The sequence below is a fragment of the Rhinopithecus roxellana genome, chromosome 2 (assembly GCF_007565055.1).
Source record: "Rhinopithecus roxellana isolate Shanxi Qingling chromosome 2, ASM756505v1, whole genome shotgun sequence".
NCBI lineage: Eukaryota > Metazoa > Chordata > Mammalia > Primates > Cercopithecidae > Rhinopithecus > Rhinopithecus roxellana.
The window spans coordinates 75,871,805-75,881,137 of NC_044550.1; positions in this window are offsets into that span (position 1 = coordinate 75,871,805).

Consider the following 9,333-nt stretch of genomic DNA (forward strand, 5'->3'; position numbering starts at 1 on the left):
AATTCCAATAATCATGAGAAGAAAGCATTTTACAGATGAAAAAATTGAAGGTTGGAAGTTGATATGTTGTTGGGGAGGCCAAAGCAGGAGAAACGCTTGAGGTTAGGACTTCAAGATGAGCCTGGGCAGTATAGCAACACCCTGTATCTACAAAAAAATAAAAATAAAAATTGGCCAGGCATGGTGGTGTGTGCCTGTAATCCCAGATACTTGGGAACCTAGGGCAGGAGGGTCACTTGAGCCCAAGAGTTGGAGGCTTCAGTAAGCTATGATGGTGCCACAGAGCAAGACCGCAGAGCAAGACCTTGTCTCAAAAAAAATAATAAAGTTGATATGCTGATGTTCCCTCAGCTGGAAAAAGCTGAGGCATGGCTTTGCTTCTAAAGCCAACAATGTTTCCAAGGGCACAGCATTAGTTTGAGAAGACTGATTCAGCAGAATTGTGTATAATGATGTTAAGCATCAGTTACCACACAACCTTTAAGCAGGTGAGCCAGACCTTCACTGTTTCCCTGAAACCAATTTGTTTTTTTTTTTTAAGAGACAGGGTCTTGTTTTGTCACCCAGGCTGAGGTGCAGTGGCACGATCATAGCTCATTGCAGCCCCAAACTCCTGGTCTCAAGAGATTCTCCTGCCTCAACATCTCAAGTAACAGTGACTACAGTTATGTGCTACCATGCCTAGTTAATTTTTTTTTTTTTATTTTTTGTAGAGACAGGGTCTTGCTATGCAGCCCAGGCTGATCTCAAACTCCTGGCCTCAAACAATCCTCCCACCTCAGCCTGCCAAAGTACTGGGATTACAGGCATGAGCCACCACACCTGGCCTCCATTTCTGGTCTACCAAATATGGTTGCTTACAGTACTGACTTTTATAATTTGCCAACTAGCAGTCAAACTCTGTGCCTTTAACCAAAAGTTAACTTTAATGCTGAGATTGTGAATAAATAACCACATCTATTACTGATTGACCTTCATATTGAATGGTGTACTGGGGTGAACAATTCTTTCTTCAGCAAATACCAATCACAGACAATATCCTAATATGTACATCAATTTTTGGTTTTAAAAAGTTTGCTTCAACCTTCATTTCCTAAGGCTTCAGTGACTGCGAGCTGGTAGATGATAAAGCTGGTTTCCAGGATATAAAAGCTCAGTCAGCTATTAGTTTTAAAGTCCATATGGTGTGTAGTTAAGAATTCTACAGTCAGACTGGCTGGGTTCTGATGTGCACAAAGACACATGCTGGGCAACAGTGAGCTGGATTTCAGGCCCCATTTTCCCATAGCTTGCATCCTTGAGCAGGGCACAACTTTCACGGCCCTGCATGGCAGCCCCACAGGTAGGTTTCCGCCTCTCCTGACTATGGGTGGTAGTTATTGTTCTCCATGCCATGCCAACTGATCAAAACATCATACAGGTAAAAAGGAAGCAAAGCAATCTGTGAGTTTAAAATTTAGTATATTTGATACTCGTGAGATTGCGAATGAAATCATGAATGCTTCCAAAAAGGAAGTAGAAATTGTAGGTATTTCCCAATCACCATAGTTTCCCTTAGGTGGGGCCACTTTGGGAGAAAATGAAAGGACTGCAGCTGTGTGATATTGAGATTTTAGTCCTCATGGCCCCCCACAAACTTATCTAATTCAGCTCAGCAAGCAGTAGCTGGAACATGACACCCTGGATGTGATTCGGGATATGTGTCTCCAGGAGGACTAATTAGCAGCTCGTAGAGAAGAAGCTGTTCTCTGGTGCCCCATTAATTACCGTGCTCCTGGCAATTCAGGCAGGCCCACATGAATGCGTCCTGCACAAAAAGGTCACATCCTGGTGTTGCTAGTCAGATCGGTGCATGATCTTATTGCTGTTCATGGTTATTTCCCTGATAATCGCTCCCCAGAGGTCAGTCTGGCTACAACCTAGCATATTTGAGCACAGCAATTTGCAAGATTTATGGAAAACAATTTTTCAGAAATGTGCTCTCAATTTTCATTGGGCAAATTCCTCTTTCTCGGGTAAGTGCTGGAGCATATGGAGCAGGTAAATGTTTTAATGGACAGCATAAAAGTAACATTTTTCTTCTGAGGTTGATGATTTGCACTTAGAGCTTCCAATCCCATTTTTTACTATAGCAAGTGTTCAGTGCAAATTAAAGAAAGATAGAAAAACTCCAAGCCTTCAACCTTGCTATCTCCATAGCTCAGTAATGACTGCATCATTTCACAGATTCATATCACCTCCCTCTAGGGTTCCCATCCTCCGGGAGGAAACTTTTATTGAATTTCTCTACCTCAGGTTTTAGTCTCCTATCTGTCTCTTATGTTATATACAAGGAACTCATTCTTTCTAAGATTTAATACAATAAGATGAAAATGGCTAAGGGCAGTCCTTCTAGTCTCTGGGAGTTAAGATTAATGGTAGACACAAACACCTAATGAAAAGTTAAGGGGAAAAAATGTACTGCAAGTAAACATTACCCATGTGAATGTATACAGTGCCTCGTTGTTCCTTAGAATCATAACAATTGCAACCATTATTAATTTTCTTCTTCTATGACATGAAAGAATAATAATAAGAGTCTGGCATCAGCCATCTAGCAATTCAAAGTTAGAATAACAGCAATATGATTCATTTTGTAAACCACTAATAAAATTCTAAGCCCCCCAGCTGGCTGAATAGACCCTTTCTCTCAGCCAAAGGGATTCTACAGAAAGCTGAAAAACTAATTCAGGCTATGGTGGGAAGGGGGAACCGGATATACCTCATTATACTCTCCTGCCTTTGGAATTCAGGCACAACTGACCAGCATTAACATTAAAACAGAGATTTTAGGCTGGGCACAGTGGCTCATGCCTGTAATCCCAGCACTTTGGGAGGCCAAGGCAGGCAGATTACGAGGTCAAGAGATCAAGACCATCCTGGCCAACATAATGAAACCCTGTCTCTCCTAAAAATACAAAAATTAGCTGGGTGTGGTGGCACGTGCCTGCAGTCCCAGCTACTCAGGAGGCTGAGGCAGGAGAATCACTTGAACTCAGGAGGCAGAGGTTGCAGTGAGCTGAGATTATGCCACTGCACTCCAGCCTGGCAACAGAGTGAGACTCTGTCTCAAAAAAACAAAACAAACAAACAAAAAACAGAAGATATCTTAAGCCGGACACAATTCACTCATATAATCTGCATATGTACCCCCAAACCTAAAATAAAAGTTAGAAATAAATAAAAAAATGTTAAAACTCTGCCACTGAAAAACAGACTCTGTAGCAATAAGATACCAAATTCCAATGTGCCTCTCGTATAGCATCGCATGACAGATACTAGGCCCTGAGAGAAATCAAAGTATTTTGCCCCAAAATACATTTATTTGACATATTTTGAAATAGCCGTGCACAGCCCTCTCTTGTGGGGAAAATGTATATTCGGTAGAGAATTCCCTTCCCTTTCCAGGTCTTCTCCTGATCCAAGAGAGGTTCAACTAAGAGTCTGGCACCTTTTAAGGTATGATGAGAGACATTTACCATCTGTTCTCTCTGTAGCCTGCTACCTGGAGGCTTCACCTACATAACAAGAATGTTGGCCACCTGGTGGCTGACATCTGTAATCCCAGCACTTTGGGAGGCTGAGGCGGGAGGATCACTAGAGCCCAGGGGCTAGAAACCAGTTTAGGCAACATAGCGAGACTCTGTCTCTATCAAAAAAAAAAAAAGAACCTTGGCTTCCACAACCTCTCTTATCTTAACTCCAAACATTTATCTCTGTTGATTTCAACTCTTTAGGCAAAACTTAACTCTTTCAACCAATTGTCAATCAGGAAATCTTTGAATCTACCTATAACCTGGAAGGCACGCCTGGCCCCCCACCCCCACCCCTACGCCCGCCCCCACCCCCGCCCCAAGATGTCTAACCTTTCTGGGCTGAACCAATGTAAACCTTACATGTATTGATTTATGTCTTTGGCTGTAACATCTGTCTCCCTAAAATGTATAGAATTACACTGTAACCCAACCACTCTGGGCACATGTTCTCATGACCTCCTGGGACTGTCACAGGTCATGGTCCTCACCTTTACCTCAGAATAAATCTCTTCAAATATTTTACAGAATTTGGCTTTTTTTTTTTTTTTTTTTTTTTGGCCAACAATTTATTCATTCAGTCACATCCATTTACTAAGTATCTACCATGTTTTACCTGCTTACTTTTTTTTTTTTTTAAGATGATGTCTCACCCTGTCACCCAGGCTGGAGTGCAGGGGCACGATCTTGGCTCACTACAACCTCCACCTCCCAGGTTCAAGCGATTCTCCTGCCTCAGACACCTCAGTAGCTGGGATTACAGGTGCCCGCCACCACCCCCCACCCCTCCCCAGCTGATTTTTGTATTTTTTATTTTTGTATTTTTTGTAGAGATGGAGTTTCACGATGTTGGCCAGGCTGGTCTTGAGTTCCTGACCTCAGGTGATCTGCCCACCTCGGTCTCCCAAAGTGCTGGAATTGAGGCCTCCTGCCCGCTTTTTTATATCTCAAGTTTAACCCATTATACTACTCATATATGGATTATGTGGCCTTCCTATATCCTCTCTTAACACTGTCTATATATCTTTAGCAAAGCATTTATTACTTTCTATTGCAATAATCCAATTCCATGTGTATCTTCCAAATTGACAGTGGACTCAGAGGGAGGGAAGCACCAACGGATCCGTTTCTCCTTTGACTGCTCAGCACCTGGCCCAGGTGTTGAGTAAATGGAAGACAGTATGTGTCAATATGTCAAATAAAATAATAAGACCTCACATAATAAAAAAATAAACTCTATTCTCCTAAGGCCTACTCTGAGTGAACAGGAAAGATCAGGCACTTGCGAGGAGTTAAAAAGTTAACAAGCACATTCTCTAACAATGAAATAACAGAGGGTTCTTTAAAAACTACTCTTAGATTTTTTTTTTTTTTTTTAAGCACCGGAAGGAATGGTAGAGATCATCTGGCGGACTCCACCCAATCCTCTGCCCTTTTCTACAGGTAGAAGAATGGAGGTTATAAAATCTCAGCTGGCAGGGCAGGTGGCTCATGCCTGTAATCCCAGCACTTTGGGAGGCTGAGGCGGGTGGATTATGTGAAGTCAGGAGTTCGAGACCAGCCTAACCAATAAGGTGAAACCTCGTCTCTACTGAAAATATAATATTAGCTGGGTGTGGTGGTGCATGCCTGTAATCCCAGCTACTCGGGAGGCTGAGGCAGGAGAATTGCTTGAACCCAGAAGGCAGAGGTTGCAGTGAGCCGAGATCACGTCATAGCGCTCCAGCCTGGGCAACAAGAGCAAAACTCTGTCTCAAAAAAATAAATAAAATAAATAAAATAAAAATAAAATCTCATCCGGGCATGGTGGCTCACACCTGTAATCCCAGCACATTGGGAGGCCAAGGCAGGCAGATCACTTGAGGTCAGGAGTTCAAAACCAGCCTGGCAAACATGGTGAAACCCTGTCTCTACTAAAAATACAAAAAACTAGCCTGGCGTGATGGTGGGCACCTATAATCCCAGCTACTTGGGAGCCTGAGGCAGGAGAATCACTTGAACCCGGGAGGTGGAGGTTGCAGTGAGCTGAGATCATGCCACTGTACTCCAGCCTGAGTGGCAGAGCGAGACTCAATCTCAAAAAGAAAAAAAAAAAAAGAAATCTGCTTAAAATCCTACACGTGGTTGGTGACTGAGGCATAATTAGAGTCCTAGTTATTGGATACTGCGCCCCTCCCACTCCACATGCGTTGAAAAACAGAGCTGACCAACTGTGCAAGACAGACCCTTCAAGCACTAACTTCTGCTTCCACAAATGCAACTCTCCATTTAAAAATGGAAATCAGAGAAGAAACATCTCATGAGTTCTGCTTCCCCTCCCTCAGTTTGTCATTTATGTGACCTGGTCACATCCGCTTCACAACGTTTCCATCCTCCCCTCCCCAGTGCAAACATCACATCCCCAGGAAGCCCTTTCCTTATTATTCTCTCTCACACACACCCCAGGCCAGATCAGATTCCCCTCTATATACCAGCAGGACACCCTGTATTTCTCCTTCATGGGATTTGTCACGGCTTGAAGTAACATATTTGTGAGATTGTTTAATTAACATCTGTCTAATGTATCCTCCATTAGATTAAGAGGTCATAAATTACATCTCTAGCAATAAGGGGTATTCTAAAAGCACATCATACTGACTTGGGGGTACAAATGGGATTGGTGTGTTAATATCAGAACTATCCCTTTGAATCTGCTCCACCTGCTGTTGTGGGTCCTTCAAACTCAGTTCCAGACCCCCACCTATCCAGGGTTCTAGGAGTCCCAGCGTATGCCTCCCATGGGCAAACCTGAGCCCTCTCAGCCCTCTAAGACAACTCATATTTCCTCCCTCTGGGGTGCAGCTCCCTCCAGCAATGAGCTGCTGAGGCCTATGTGCGCCTCAAAGCCATCTATGTGTTGTCAGATATGATATTTTGGTTCTGATCACAGAGATTGTAATCAATTAGTTCTTTTGGTTTTTACTCCCAGTCCCTGCTTCCTAGAGCTCAAGACTGGGGTTGGCAAAAAGAAAAAAAAGTATTCCCCATCCGATCCCCAAGCAAAGGCTTCAGGTGCCTTTGCTTCAGGATGCTTGGGTGCCTTGACGCCCTTTAACCTTGAGACAAATTCTTTTCCAGAAGCCTTTGTGGTGGCTCATCTAAATAATCCCCAGTACAGCCTACCAAATGAGTCTTCCAGTGACCCCAGGCCTGTGTGCATTAAAGTGAAACAGAAGCCAGGGCATTATAGTGAGACCCCCATCTCTATGAAAGAAAATGTTATCAAGTTAGCTGGATGTGGTCACATGAGCCTGTATTCCCAGCTACTCAGGAGGCTGAGGCAGAAGTATCACTTGAGCCCAGGAGTTCAGGTTTGCTATGATGGTGTCAGAGGTGTTCAAACCAGAGCAACTCCATCTTGAGTGAGGACTAGGAAAATGAAGCTAGGACTTGCTGGGCTGCATTCCCAGAAAGTTAGGCATTCCTAGCCTCTAGGTATTTACAGTTAAGGGAACAGATAGATAGCTTACTAAACAGACCCAGACTTGTGTCCTGATATCTTGATATCTTCAGAACAAAGGCATTCCGAATTTTACTTTATTTATTTACTTATTTATTTATTATTATTATTTTTTTTTTGAGATAGAGTCTCATTCTGTCTCCCAGGCTGGAGTGCAGTGGCTCATTGCAAGCTCCGCTCCTGAGTTCAAGCGATATTCCTGCCTCAGCCTCCCGAGTAGCTGGGACTACAGGCGCTTGCCACCACGCCCGGCTAATTTTTTGTATTTTTAGTAGTGACGGGGTTTCACCGTGTCAGCCAGGATGGTCTTGATCTTCTGACCTCATGATCCCCTGCCTCAGCCTCCCAAAGTGCTGGGATTACAGGCGTGAGCCACCGTGCCTGGCCCAAATTTTGTTTTAAAGATAATAATATTGATTCTTGCAAAATATCATGATTAAGAAAATTAATTCTTTATCACAAACCCTCATAGCAGAGCACGTCTCCCCATGACCTTTTTTTATCTCATATATATATACTCGTATATATATACATGTCTATATGAGCATATATATATATATATATGAGTATTGTACCTAGGGCGGATGTGTTCCTCCCCTTACTTTCAGGAACACCCTACTCTGCCTATGGAGTAGCTGTTCTCTCACCGCTTTACTTTCTTAGTAAACTTGCTTCTTTGCACTGCAGATGTGCCTTGAGTTATTTCTTGCATGAGATCCAAGAATCCTCTCTTGGGGTCTGGATCGGGACCCCTTTCTGGTAACAATGGGTGCCACCACACTTCAGACTGGGTGACAGCAAGACCCTGTCTCTGAAAAGTTTAAAAATAAAAATAATAAAAATAAAATATGAAGGGGAACAGAATTCAGTCTGAAGTTTGGACCATTGCTAAATTCAGAGAAAACAGCAGAATGTCAGTGCCTATAGTAATAGAGGAATAGCAAGGTCAAGCCTTTATCCTGGCTCAGAGGGGAAGAGAACCTCCTCTTGCACCCATTCATTCAACAGCTATACTTAAGAGCAAGGTTTTCTGGAAATGGCCTATGCACAGGCACTGAAAATCCCAGCCAAAGTCACTTCATGACTTGCAAATCTTGACAGAGTCTTCGGGAATATGCCCAGGTGATTCCTGGAACAGAGGCAGAGATGAAGTAGAAGGTATCACCTTAGGAGTCTGATACTTGTTTGAATGTTGGCTCCGTCACTCGTTAAACAGATTTCTTAGTCTCAATGAAACAGTTTCCTCATCCACACACCAGTATAATCTCTATGTCTCAGAAATGTTAGGGAAATTAAACAAAACCAGGTTCATAAATCAGATAAATCATCTGTTATATCCAACCATAACAGATGTTCAATAAACAGGAATTCACACACACACACACACACACACAAATTAATGGGAATTCCCTTTTCTGCAATATTTTACCTGTTCTGATTTTATAATCATTTATTCTCCAGTTACTTTGGTCAAAGATTTTTACATAAAAAATTTTAAAACATCTATTCATTAGCACTAGCTAGAAAATTCTGCTAGTACATAATTTATTATTGCATCATTAAATCTAAGAAGTTGTGCTCATTATTAATTAGCTATTTCCTGAGTTTATTCCTTCTGATGTAGAAGGACATTATATCCCCCACTTTGCAAATAAATTCCAATTCAACAAGCTTATCTTAGGTTAAAAAAAAAGGGGGCAGAATCAATATTTCTTTATGATCTATGTGCCTAGGTGACTAATTGCATGCATGGGATCCAGACTCCACCACTTAACTAGCTGTGTAATCTTGGGAAGGTAGCATAAATTTTTGGTGCCTAAGTTTTTCATCCATAAAATGATGCTGATTATACCTACCTCATAGTATGGTGAAGACAACTAAGTGAGTTAATTGGAACAATGCTTGGCACATAATGAATACTCAATACTTATTAGCTATTATTATTTCCCCTTGTTATACATAGCTTGATCCTCACAGCAACCCTTCAAGGGCTGTGTTTCTCTCTAATGTCCCCTGAATGAGAAAACCGAGCTTGGCAAACCTGCCCCAGAACCCATAGCCAGCTCCCAGCAGCCTCACATCCTGCCCAGGGTCTTAGGAGCCCAAAGCCCTGAACTTTCCTCCACAGCTTGACACTTTCCAGGAGGCTAGAACTAGTTCTCTTGAGCTAGTAAAATAATAAATAAAATATTAGTTATGAAATGGCCACCAGATACATTCTGAAGCAACGTTGACTTAAACTTATTCCCCTATAATTGTCTA